The sequence below is a fragment of the Bombus vancouverensis genome, chromosome 16 (assembly GCF_051014615.1).
Source record: "Bombus vancouverensis nearcticus chromosome 16, iyBomVanc1_principal, whole genome shotgun sequence".
NCBI classification, from domain to species: domain Eukaryota; kingdom Metazoa; phylum Arthropoda; class Insecta; order Hymenoptera; family Apidae; genus Bombus; species Bombus vancouverensis.
Genome location: NC_134926.1, coordinates 10,957,501 through 10,970,875, shown reverse-complemented (window position 1 = coordinate 10,970,875; position 13,375 = coordinate 10,957,501). Strand labels below are relative to the sequence as shown.

The 13,375-nt window shown below is 45.4% G+C and overlaps 1 protein-coding gene across 19 annotated transcripts in view; it reads left to right on the top strand.

Moving 5' to 3' along the window:
• The window catches only part of mmd (disintegrin and metalloproteinase domain-containing protein mind-meld), a 75,107-nt gene that overhangs the window by 16,913 nt on the left and 44,819 nt on the right, over positions 1–13,375 (top strand). The window contains exon 1 of one of the 19 annotated variants that reach the window (XM_033340710.2): positions 12,085–12,359. The exons of the other annotated variants lie outside the window; for them this stretch is intronic. The gene's annotated coding sequence lies outside the window, so the exon portion shown is untranslated. Of the gene's footprint in view, positions 1–12,084; positions 12,360–13,375 lie in introns of those variants that run through there. 19 annotated transcript variants of the gene reach the window in all.

The window sequence follows — 13,375 nt, the reverse complement described above, 5'->3', positions numbered from 1 at the left end:
GCGATAGGATGATACGCATCTAACCGTTGGCTCGGTCGCCTCTGCAAACGGAATTTTTCCAAATTTCCGTCCCTTTGACGCAGCCATTAACCACCTTAAATTAAATTCCGCCAGCAAGTTGGCAAAATACCGTGCGTTAACGTAGCTACGAACAATGTTGCAATTTCCACTGTTTCGAGGCAACGAATGTTTGCGGCGAATCCAAAGTTTCAAATTAAAAGCGTGTTTTCCTTATGCCAGCCTTTGCCAAACTTTGGCCTTTTTCACTTTGGCTTCGAACCACGTTTCTTTCGACTTTATCTACTTTATCTCGCATAGCGTTAAAAATGCTGTGGTTCGCGAGAATGTCCGTACGCAAGACATTTTGATATTTCGTTGGTACTATAAGGAGGCGCAATTGGCACGATTATATCGCTAAAAATTTGCATCTAACGCGGAAATACACGTACATAGCAGTGGCAAGGAAACTTTACTTGAAGCGCGTATAAAATGTGTTAAAGTGGTTATTATACGATTGCCTGTTTAAATACTTTTGCCATCTCTAAAAAGTATATACGCTGTCGGTGAAAAGTATCTGGTTCGGTAGAAACGCGTTTTCCCGTTTCCCGTTCCGAGGTGTCAAGATTCGTCGACGCTCTATCGTATATCGTCGTCGCCTTGCGTCGCTGCCTTGCGTCGCTGCCTTGCGTCGCGTTCAAAAGGATAAAAGGATAGAAATGTCGTAGCGCAAAGTGCCGTTCTACGAGAAATCGGGTCTTTTGGGGAAAACGATGGAGAAACCTGGAGGACTTTTTACTCGCGCTTACGAGTCCCCGTTCTCGTGATCGTCGTAATTCCGCCCCGGTATGCTCAGGCACCAGATTAATGTTTATTCGTTTGAAGCTCGCGTTACCGTTGAAATTATTCTTCCGATGCGCGAAAGAAAAAAACCGGGCCCGGCTAAGGCGGCTTAAACGTGATGGACGGATCAGAGGATTAAGGGATTAAATCAAGTTCTGCCGGCTGGAAAGTTTGCGAGATAAAAGAATAGAGAAAATGGAATTCGAAGTAGACGACTCTCTTCGGATCCCCTCTTCTCTCGAGCGGAAGCGTGCCTCGATTATTAGGAACCAATTAGAAATAATTTTCCCTCCGTGTGCAACGCGGTCGCCACATCTCCACTGACATTCGGAAACGGAGCAAAGTTACTTGGCGGAGGAAGTTTCGTGTTCGCAACTATCGATAATGGTTGTTCGATGAATGGAAGATCCGTGTCGCGCTTCTTCGGCCGTATCGTTTAGCTGCAAAGCGTAAACGGCTCTGAGAACCGAGGCTCGTTTTTCCTCCGAAATTGTTGTCGAAGCATAAAGTGTACGACTATGACTACATAGTGTGTAATAGTGTGTAATCCGAGTGAAATCCGAAAGCAATTTGAAAATGTAGGTTACGAGATTCGTCCAAGTTATCGAAGGAAGCATATAGGTAATCGGCAAAGATTATCAAAGCATTTTAATTTCACGCCAAGTTAATTACTGACGCCGTGATCGTTCGAGTTGGCACGCACTTTTCTCGCTCGTCGGTCTTTACCCTCCGAACCGAATTAATTCGAACCGAATGTGCGAACCGCACGCGCCAACGAAGCATATGTCTTTACGCGAGTCGATGGAAAATAGAATCGCATACGCACAGAGATTTTTCGGTTCTCTCGACGTCGTTGCTAGGGAAGAATAATAGGGTGAAAGCAGGTGGAATAATGTTTTCCGAGCACTCGAATCACTCTTGACCGAATGCCAACCGACTTAAGCAATGGGATGGAAGCCAATAAATACTCGGGCTTGCCCGCACTCCATACTCCTACGTCGTGAAAAGAATTCGAAGCAACGAAAGTTGGCTGCTGCTGCCTATTCGAACGAATGTTCCGGGGCTGCGGACCTTTCAAACGGAACCTGCAAAGATCGATGTTCGATGACGGTTCGAAGGAAAGCGAGTATCTAACGACCACCGGGTTAATAATATCGATCATTACCGCGAGCAATTTTCTCCTGTAAATGCAAAGAAAGTTTGGCGCTCGCGAGCGACCGGCCGGCCGAGCGCGGCAAACTTTCCGTACGATATTAACGACCTTTATCGGCAAATTGCATTACGGGCCATTGGTTCGTTTAACGTTTCACAAATGCTTGGAACGAGTTGGACGCAGAGTATCTTTATTATTGTGTTTTTTTGTGTCGTTTGACGAAAGTTTGGTCCAAGCTTCGCCGAGACTGGCCACAATTTTCTTGGTTGGAGCGACTCGTTAGGGGAGTCGCGGTGGATGTTGCGAGAGGAAAACGAGAGGAAAACGAGAGGAAAAGGAGAGGACAACGACGGAGCACGGACCTATAAGAGAATATAAAAAAGAAGGGTGGTAGAGAGAAAGTGGTTGATCGATCGAAGGTGATTGAATGGAGGAAGCCGAGAGGAGAGCTGCGAGAAACACGCAGGACAAGGAAAGGCGCGCACGACCAACGACGGACGAAAAGCGTGGTATTTGTTTTAGAATTCCTACGCTTTACCGATGTTCGAAGTGGCAAAGCGTTTGAAATCTGAAACGAATGCGCATAAACCTTCATCCGTGGATGCTGGCCGAGAAAAGACAGCTGCGAGCAACGCGATTCTGCGATACACGAAGAGGGAGCGCACGAAGGGGAAACCGAATCACTCGAGCGTGATTAATCATCGTGTCTATCCCCCTAAGGATTATGGAAAGGTGCAGGCCGTTCGGCATTCGAATATCGTAACCTGTTGTGTAACGGCGCGTCTTCTAACGGCAATTCGAACTTTGTTCGTCTTTGCCAAACGAGCAAATTTCTCCGTTGATTTCAGGCCGTAACACTTTTACAACGTTATCTCTGTGGCGGCGGCGCTAAACTTCCAACCACCGTTTTAAGATATTCATTTTGTTTTTATCGGTTTGAATTGGAAAAGACAGATAGAAAGGATAGAAAGGATAGAAAGTGAAAACGAACGAGTTTCGTGCTCGCTTTAGGATCGTCTTATGGGTATGTTTCTTTCGATCAAGCCGATTAGACTTCCCTTCGCTCGCTCTGTCCTTTTCATATCTAAGTATATGTACTTGATTTGCCTGGCCGTTAAGCGTCTGGCTCGAGGCCAGGTTTTCCGCCACTTATCGACAGTTTACCGTATTTCGTTTGAAGCGGCAATTCCGATGTAGCGTCGCTGGGAGCTAGAGATTGTAACCGCGATACGTACAACGAAATTACCCTGAACAACAAGAACAGCGCCAAACAGCGACGTAAATTTTGCACCGATCTTTTTCCTTGCTGCTTGCTGAGGTAGTGGCGCGGCCGGTGGCTACAGCTTTGTTAGGATGTACCGAGGGCAAATCCTAGGTGGTTTGTCGTTGCATTACCGTTTCGCAGACATTGCAGCCCTACTTGCGCGGCGGGTCGAGCTGAATGTAGATCGTTGACATGGCTGGCTGACTGCGTAGTAGATCATCCGCGGCACGAGCCGCCGTACCCTCTATTCAGAACTTGCTTACAGAGCGCTGACAGTCACGAGTAATCTCGTTAACTAATCTCCTCGAAATCCCATGGATACTTTTTTTGGCCGCCGCGCCCGGCCGTTGAAACGCTGAAACGCTGAAACGCTGAAACACGGAAACGCGAAAACGCGGAAACGCGAGAACGCGGAAACGCGGAAACGCTGAGACGCGCGTGCGCGCATACGAGGCACGTCGCTCGTTTTTTACTTTCTTTCTTTCTCCGTTATCGGTCGTTCCGGCTTGGGAATTTTTCAGCTCTTCGAGTCGCTTCGATTTAATTGCTAATTAAAAGCAAGCAGATAACGCCACGGATTCTTCCCCGTATTTCCATACGTTTAAGCGGCTTTTTTTGGTCGAGCTGCCGTCTACAGTTCGGATATTCCATAAATGTCGAAAATAAATAGTCGCGAGTAAACACGAACGAGAGGATAAATTTAGTGGGCAGGAGCGGTTCAAAGCGCAACTCTGCCCCCTTCGTTGCGCCTCTCCTCGTTCTTTCTGATTGTATATTTGTATATTTGTATATTTGTACATTTGTCTCCTTCCGCCTCTTGCATCGAACATGCCTCGCGCTCCGCGTATTTTCCAATCCAGGCGGAACGCCACACAACCAACAGTTTACCTTATTTTCGCATTTAAAATATACTTTATTCGCATACTTTAATTCGCATACTTTAACAGCTGACGGAAAGAGGTTTGTACGGATACGGTGTAATTGTAAAGGCCGACGATTCGCTGCTGTTTCGTCTGTTGTCTCTTCGATATTCGCGACAGTGGTCGAGCAAGAGAAAACGAAAGAGAGACAAAAGAGCGTACAGGCAGGGTAATAAGGATAAGATGGGTGAAAAAGTCAGCATCGTTCTATTCGACTGGCAGTTGCCTGGCTCCTACATTTAAACGTAACTGCCGTTGCCTCGAAGACCTTTTAACTTTATTGGCCGCAAAAGTGGCAGCTGTCGATTTCTTTAATTTCTATATACTTTCTAAGACTCCTTGGCTATTGATTTCTTTACAACCACACGGCCAACTGTCGACGAGGCAACGGGCGTGTAAACCTTCGTACGCGAGTGCAACGCGTACATTTTTGGATTCGGTTTGCTAGCTTTTGCTGCCGAATTTCTTTTTCCAGTGCGAAATTAGTCGTGTTCAAGTACGTTCGATCAAATTCCAATCTCCGTGTTGTTGGAAATGCCGCGTATTAGGCATGTTCCGTCTGAAAGAAATTTCGATGTAAACAGGATGCAGCAGCAATCTTTTAGAGGAATAGAAGATGAGAGGAGGAGTGAGATGAAAGGCCGCGTAACGCATAGTTGGTTCTTCTACCGACGTTTTCCCTATCGAGAAACGACGCGCAACCCTTGCGGACACGCGTACGCGAGCACAAATTAAAACGCGCCATGCAACCTGCAATATGGATAAGCGCGTAAATAGAGCGTTAGGACTCGTCTCCACCGAACCAACAACCAGCAACCTTTTGTCGTTGATCTCGTGTTTTGTTGAAAAAATCGCCGCGTGTTGTTGCTGCGTGGACAAAATATTCGTAAAAGCTGTTGTTTCTTGGAAACGCTTGTGGAACACGCAGCGACCAGAAGCGACAAAAGCTGCTCGTTGTTGCTTCAGCGCAGACGAACCGTGACATCGAGTTGCTTTACGTTCGATGGTAGGACGTCGGATGCGGATGTTGTGAGAAAAATCTCTTCCTCGTTCGGAGTCGACGAGCACGCTATGTAGCCTGTTGCGATTCTTCCGAAAACCGATCTACCCTGAGCTGCCGGCAGGCGCGACGCTATCGACAGCGTGACAGCGACAGGATGCTCGACGTATTTAAGAAAGTAGCCGCCGCCGAACCTCGATGTGTGTGGTCTCGTATCCGACAATAACAATCTTTTTGGCTGTCTCCGCGAAACCGCGATAGGCATTACGTCCCTTTTTCTGTCCCCAGGACGATTTATTTATGGAACGAACTGGACGATAGATTTGGATTAATTAAGAATTAGTCGATTGGAGGAATCGAGGAGAGAACAGTAAACGCTAACAAAGAGAGACGATAAGTTGGTCTAACAGAGGAATAAAATACAGCATCCATTGCCATTTTAATTTTCTTCTCTCTTTTTTTTTCTTTTCTTTTTTCTTTTTACGTCAGTTTACAAAGTAGACGGAAGAAAGCGGAGTATCTTTGAAACGCAAAGATTCACGTTTTTACAACGTTTCTCTCGATATTGAAACGACGGTCTGTTTTAAGTCAAACGTTTTTTTTGCTTCCTCGCATCCATGTATATACTATACTTGGACATACTGCAAAACATTTTCTTTTATCTGTATTTTATTTCACACGTACGGAACGTAAAGATCAAAGTTACGCCAGTATTTTCGAGACCGACCGACCCCGTGCAAATACACTACCGTACATAAGTATTTGTAAGTGTGGAAATAATCGGAAAAATATGTAAAATATACTTTGGACGTAAATATACTTTGAAGGGTGATTCGATTTTCGCCAATCCTTTCATCTTATCTCAGTTGACAGGTATCGAGAAGAAATATTAAAGAAATACAAAGACGATAGATGAATCGGTATAAATTAAGCGGCCGTTTATTAGAGACAAACATGGAACATGATCGACGCGATATGACACTGCTCGTTTCGGCTTGAGTTTGAGTAGAGCCAGGAAAGGGCAGACTGTAAACGTTGCAAGTTGTTTCTCGATAAAAGCTCGCTTCTACACTGGAACGGAAAGGAAACTAGTTGCTGAAATGGAAAGTTTGTCGCGAAATGTCGAATTCGCCCTTACTGCTTATAGCAAGAAGCAAAGAGTTCACAACGGAGAAACGTTCTTCCATCGTACGGCTGAAAATACGATGAAGATATAAAGGTTTCGATCGAGCTGCGTGATTGCACCGAATACTTGTTGTCGAGATACTTGTGCACAGTAGGGGTACGTGGAAAATAGTGGTAGGATAGGCGCGACGTTGAAAAGCGGTGATAAGCTGGCGCTTATCTCGAGCGTAAAAATACGTAGTGACCCGAGCGATAATTCCTTTCACGGCGACTGATCTCGTCTTTGGCAGAATGGTCTGCGAGAGGCAGATGCCAAGTTTCACGTACGCGTGCAGCACAGCGCCAACGTTATCTAGGTTGCAGGGGTAGAGGAGTACTGTTTCATTTGGTTGGACGGCTGCGGGCCGATATGTTCACGCAGCTGCTCTCATCAACCGTATCAGTGCGAGCAAATGGGAAGCGGGCAGCGTAGAGGGGAAAGGAAACAGTGGCGAACAAAACGGGCACGGTTCTTTGCAAAAATCACAGTCACGCCAATAGCGTTTCGTAATTTTGTCGAGGAAAAAGGTCGTGCGCAGCGCGCTGGGGACAAAGGGTACATTGATGTACGAGGGCGGTCAATTAGCAGTACGTTGACGAAGCTCGTGGTGAAGAACGCAACGCAGACATGTTATTAATTCAGCCAGTAAATCTACCGTTACAAGCAACTGCAATCTTATAACGTTGTATGCAAAAAAACCTCGTACGAAGAATAACGAACGAATTCTGCTTATTAGTTTGCGTTTAGTATTTTTTTTTTATTGCGTCGTATAATTAATTAAAAACGAATATCGTATCGCGAGACGCTCGTAATCGAACGCTTACGTAATATAATAACAAATCGATTATAAAGATAACGAGGACTTTGATGAAAAAGAAGCGAAGATGCGGATTATATACGCACATAATATTCAGTTTGCGTCGAGTCACGAGTTGCAACAGACGCGTAGCTAGTTGCGAACGAGGTTTCCGCAGAGGCTGTTTATTTGGATTCGGCAAGTATGATACGAAAATAAAGAGATGGATGGCCGATGGATGTAAACTATTGTAAACAGATTGACAGGCGGCAAGCAACTGTTTGCGACTGTGTCATAAATATACACACATACTTATGTATGGACGGGATCGGACACGCTGCCGCCGACAGATTTTTTGCCAATATCCCGGAAACTAGAGCCGTACGACAGTTGTACATAGAGGAGAAAGTGATCTTTTTATGTCTTTTTCGGTGCAGATTTACACCCCGAAGTGCTGGCGCGTATTTATGAATCATCCCTATATCGTATCCATCGCTGTTCCGCTGCTGGACCTTCCGTTTCGTTTCCTTTCCTTTCCTTTCCTTTCCTTTCCTGTACCTGCTCTTCTTTTTTTCCTTCTCTTCCTCCTGTTCTCTTTTCTTCCTTCCCTTCTTCCTTCTCTCCCTCCCTCCTTCCTTCCTTCCTTCCTTTCTTCCTTCCTTCCTTCCTTCCTTCCTTCCTTCCTTCCTTCTTTCCTTCCTTCCTTCCTTCCTTCCTTCCTTCCTTCCTTCCTTCCTTCCTTCGTTCCCGCTTTCCATTAGAGAAAGATGAAATATCGACTACAGCCGGATCCAATAATTACAAACGGCGCGCAGTGCACGCGCGCGTGCACACAATTCCGCGAAGCTTGATTAAAAAGAACTCGGCACCGCGGTGTTGTAACCTTAGTACTTGTTGCAAGAATGCTTTTCCTGTTTCATGGAAAAATTAATACCTTGTCCGAGTCGCGTCGTATCGATGGCGAAGCCATTCGACGAGAAATTGCTCGAATTACTCGAATCGAGGAGATCGACCGACCTTCGAAAGTCCGCCGATCGAACGTAAATTAGCACCCATCGAATTTCCCGCTACTTTTTCATTACTACAATGTCCCGATATGCGCGTTCGACGCTATAGGGTTGATAGTAAATCAACCCTGAAAGAATTTTTGCTCTTGCGTAGGTCTTTCGGTTTCCGAGAAATCGATCGAGAATTTCTGTTGCTGCGACAATTTCTTATGCCTTTTAAACGTCTTTGTCGCGATTTCCATCCGCATTTGTATTATACAAATAATACAAATAACACAAATAATAGAAAATTGTAAAGATACGCAGCGGCACTATGACGAATAAAAATAACGAAGAATTTACCGGAGTAAAGTATAAGAATTTAATATTAAAAAAGGCATAATGTAAACGTTAAAAGAATTTGTATAAAGAACATGTATAGACATAGAAAAGATGTATTAGTTTCTCAAGAACAAACGGCCATGCAGACAAATCCTTTTGGGGTTGTTTTACCATCGACTTGAAGCATGCAACGCACATCCGACACGTTCGAGAGTTGACGGTTTTGCTTGCCGTCGTAAGACAGATATCCCCCTTGTAAGATGGATAAGCGGCGCTATTTCGTCGAACGTAGAGAAGGCTCGAAAGGCGAGTGAAAGAGAAAGAGAAAGAGAAAGAGTAAGAGATGGGACAGTCGGCTTGACAAAAGGAACCATATCGGTGAGACGATAGCAGCGCGATCACGAAAACTTTCTATTTTAATCTCTGTGAAATAAATCTTTCGCCGACGCGATTCTGAGATTTTTTTAACTAAAGCGAGACCAAAAACACGATCATATAACTAGCAAAATATTTTCTTATCTAATGACGTTAAGTTATTTTCATTTTTTTATCTTATTATCAATTATATCGTGTTTGGCCTTGTCTCGGTGGGAAAAGTCTGGCGAAAACGTAAGTAGTGTAAGTAAGAAAGAAAAGAAGGTAAAACGCGATAACGTAACGATACTCAGCCGTGGAACTTGGGAGGTGGTGTCGTGACCGTTCGGTACAGAGAATATCTGTGGGACGAGCGAGCAACGTCTAGTTCTAGTCTCCTAGCGGTTTTACTTTGGTGAAAAAGCGAATTTCGCGAAAGCGTTACAGATGCATCGGTATCGGTGGTTGTGCATAGTCCCGTCGCCTCTGAATAGCGGCATTTTTGCGAGGAAATATTTTTTACGCTCCGATAGGTTGCCACTCCCATAGAAATCGACCGGTGACGAGCTTTGTGCGTTCGCTCGATCCGGCAGCGTTCGAACGGACGTTCGAACGGTGATTACCCGTTCTCGCAAATACAACCTTCCGGCGCGTATAGTCAACGTAGCGTGGGCGAATAAAACCAGGGTATTAATCAAGGGATTATAAATTAGCTCAACAGCGGCGTCGACGGAGCGGCGGTGGCGGTGGCGGCGGCGGCGGCGGGGGCGGCGGCAACGACAGTGGCGGCGGTGGCGCGGTATCCTATCGGGCGAAACAGTCTTTCTGGTTTTTACTCGGTTCGCGTGACTTTTCCATCTTTTTTTTTCTAGAGAGAGAGAGAGAGAGAGAGAGAGAGAGAGAGAGAGAGAGAAATTTCAACGTAGCTGAATACGTTTCCGGGCGTAATTTACAGGATTTCCGCGGCGAACCGAACCGAACCGAGTCGTACAGATGTAAACTCGAACGCGAATATCGTTGCGTCTGGCAGCGATTAAAGCTAAAAAGCGGGCGAGCGATCGTTGGCGGGTAGTTAGGGTCGAATGTTTCTTCGTTCTTGGCCGTCCTCCTCCCTCCTGGTCTTCTGTCCGCCTTTCTTTCCTCCTCGTTCCTCTGTTCCATTAAAAAACCAGTTTCCATGCCGGTGTTCAGAATAAATAGTTTGCACGAGGGAAAGAGTTTTCCGCGGCAGCAATTTATCTCGAACGTTACGCAGCTCCATTAAGAGAAGATAGAAACGGCGAGCGGCGAGAGAAACTCTTTCAATCCGCAAAAGGTTGTCGACGGTTTAGGATCACGTACGTACACACGTGTAGCCACGTGTACAGATATACACGCGCACAGGTATAAATACATTACGGTGTCTGGTTTGACGGTGGCGAAACCCGCTTCGGCTGTCACCGGTCACTCTGCCTTTGTCTCCTTCCGAGAAATAATTTCTCTTAAAAAAGGAGACTACCGTAAGAAAGAGATCTCATTTACGAATCCGCTTTTCATCCGAGACATCCTCAAAGCGGTCCGCGAAAACGGTAGCTGCAAGAGAAATTTCGTGCACGGCCGACCGATAACGAGCGCACTTTTATCGAATGAAAATTTAATAACGAGGCCGCGTACGACCCTCGATTGTGTTCGCTAAAGTAGCGAAACAGCTTGCCCTGGTAATGTCGTAAGCCGACATTTTTTCGACGGTTAATTGTTGCCGGTAACTTATTTCTCTGGCAGCAGCGTTAACAACGAAAGAGAGGTCGAACCGAAAGGAACGTGGGGTGAAACAGGCTAAATCAGGGTGAAACAGGGTGAAACAGGGTGAAACAGGGTGAAATAGAGGGAGAGAGAGAGAACCTCTGCTCGTGCCTCGACTGGCGACAGCAATTAAAGTTACTCTAATTGCAATGACCGTAAGCAGCAACGCACTTCTCCGAGCGAATGCCGTGTTGACGGCCAACGAAATTTCAACGAAATTTCAACGAAATTTCAACGAAATTTCAACGAAATTCGTTACTTCTTTCGCATCGGCGCAACGTTTTCCATTGACGGACGACGTCACGCTTAGTGAGCCAAATAGCGATTCTAGCTAATAAAAGATCATACTCTTCAGAGACAACTTTCTACGTAGACAAATTTCTCCGGACACGTAGTAAAGGGTTAATTGACGGTGGTTATTAGCGAAGTTTGGGGAAAACAGAAGAGAAGTTGGAGAAGACAATGTTGGAGGAGATTGGACTTGGAAGCGTGAAAGCGAAGGTTTGGCCCTTTAAAATGACTACGTACGTACACGCTGCACGCTCTTCGTTGCTCGCCGTGTATATTCGTGGAATTTTTACTCCAACTTTAGCAATTTTCGGAGCTTTGAGTTGAAACTTTTATAGAACGTTCTTCGTACTACGTATAATTAAATGAGTAAAGAAACAAAATTGATTAACCATCTTTTACACCGCCCGCTCCCCATTCAGCCAAGACTATAAGCCACAAAACTCTTAAATCCTCTTTATAACTTCAAAGTTCCATTAAACAACAGTTTGCAAAGTTTTGCACCTAGTTTTTACAAGTAGCAGAGAACGGGGCGCGAGTTAGAAAGTGAAACAAAAAATTCAACAACGAATATTAACTTTTGCGCCGAAAACCGAAATGCGTGAGATGAAAAAGTAAGTAACTACCTTTTGAGTACGTCTACCTTAAAATGTCGTTCACTTGGTTAAATTTTTTCGTTACAGAACGAAATCACGCATTAGCCTGTACGAAAAGCATGACAGGCAAAATAATTGACGGTTAATGTTACCGTTTACCGTAACAGTTAGCAGAAACGTTAACTGTTGGCAGTTCTCTAGACTCGCGTATACGTATTAACCTATTTACAATATTATCGTAGATAAATGGTATTTGATTGACAGAGCGACGGAAATTATCTCGAACAAAGTTGAGAATTAAGTAGCCGGGAATTACTAAAAGATGATGTTTTCCTAGCTAGAATCACCGCTTCACCCACTGTGAGTTACTCCGCGTGGAAACTATCCTGGTCAACCGATCCGTCTAATGTACGGTTTGGCTCTCGGGTTTACGCTGCGAGTTAGCTGCGAGGCGAATGAGAGCGATCGAAAGAGAAAACGAAGGAGAATCGAGAGGTGGTGGAAGGAGCACGCGTAACGGTTTGGGGTAAATTGGAAGAGCGCGTGGCACGACAGGAGCGGGGGAAATATAGTAGAGCTGTAAAGTGGTACGTTTCTGTCAGTCGCACCGACTCATCGATCCTCGTTCGGCTGCCGCGGTCTGTTCAATTAATAATTTCGTCAGACGTAGACGCGCGCGCGTGTAGTTGAATTACACTGCGCGAGTTTCACCCGTTGATCATGGAATAATATCAGCCGGATGCAAATGTGTGACTATTAATTACACGACCGCGGAAACTGCGGCTATATACTGACTGCGCTCGTGTCCAACTTTTACTCGGCACCATCCATCATTCGGCCTCGGTGAGCTCGTGCCACCGATTAAGCGAAAAGGTACCTACTAGCGGAACAAGCATCTGTCGATAACGGTTCGATTTGCTTCGAACGGCCAATTAATTTCTACTTCGGCTAGATTAAATTGCCAAGGAAACCCTTTTGCCAGGACGCGAATCGCTGGAAAAAAATTACCATGCCATCTTCGCGGATCCAAGAAGACGTCATTCTTTCGCTCTCCCCGCCTCCCTACCACCCTACCTCGCTCTCTCTCTCTCTCTCTCTCTCTCTTCGTTCGGTGTTTGCCAACCGGGAAACTTGGATTCGCGTCAGCGTGCAGACCAATCGGTCCAATTCACACGAACGACCATCCATCGGCGGAACTCGAGCTTTAATTGCTTTTGAAGTTAAATACAAATCTATCGTCGCTGCACACGCTGCACATCGGCTGGCAGTTTGACAAAGCGTTAAAATTCTCCCGATCCCGCAAAAACGATCAGCCCCGTTTGTTCGATACGTCACGTCGTATCGATTGTAAATTCGATGCTCGGTATGCTCGAGCTGCCCGTTCGAACGCTTGCGTTTTACGACGATGCCACTTGCACGATAAGTGGCAGAGATTAGACGAGTGAACGTGCACGTAGCAGGTATAAGCTTATCACCTATGGAACTCTAAACTTCTGTCTCTGCTCGTGTCCGTATTATTAGACAACGAAATAACAGGAAGCAAATCGTCGCGTTACAAATATCACGGGTGGTTCTTCGAACGCGTCACTTTCGAAAATGAAGAATAACTGTTATTCTTTCTTTTCCCACTTACTTTTACACGTAGAATCGTCTGTTAGACATGTGTATATGTAATATCGATAAACGACGATTTCCTGCAACAACTTTCGGACAACGCTGCAAGTGCAAGAACCAAAGAACGTTGTTGTCTTGACCGTTTCACGTCCAAGTTGTACGTATCTACGTTGCGTAGGCATGCCATTAAAATGTGTAAATAATTATCACGTAACAGCATCGAAAGGTGATATTTTATGACAATTGATAATCTTACCGGGAACGTTATATTAATA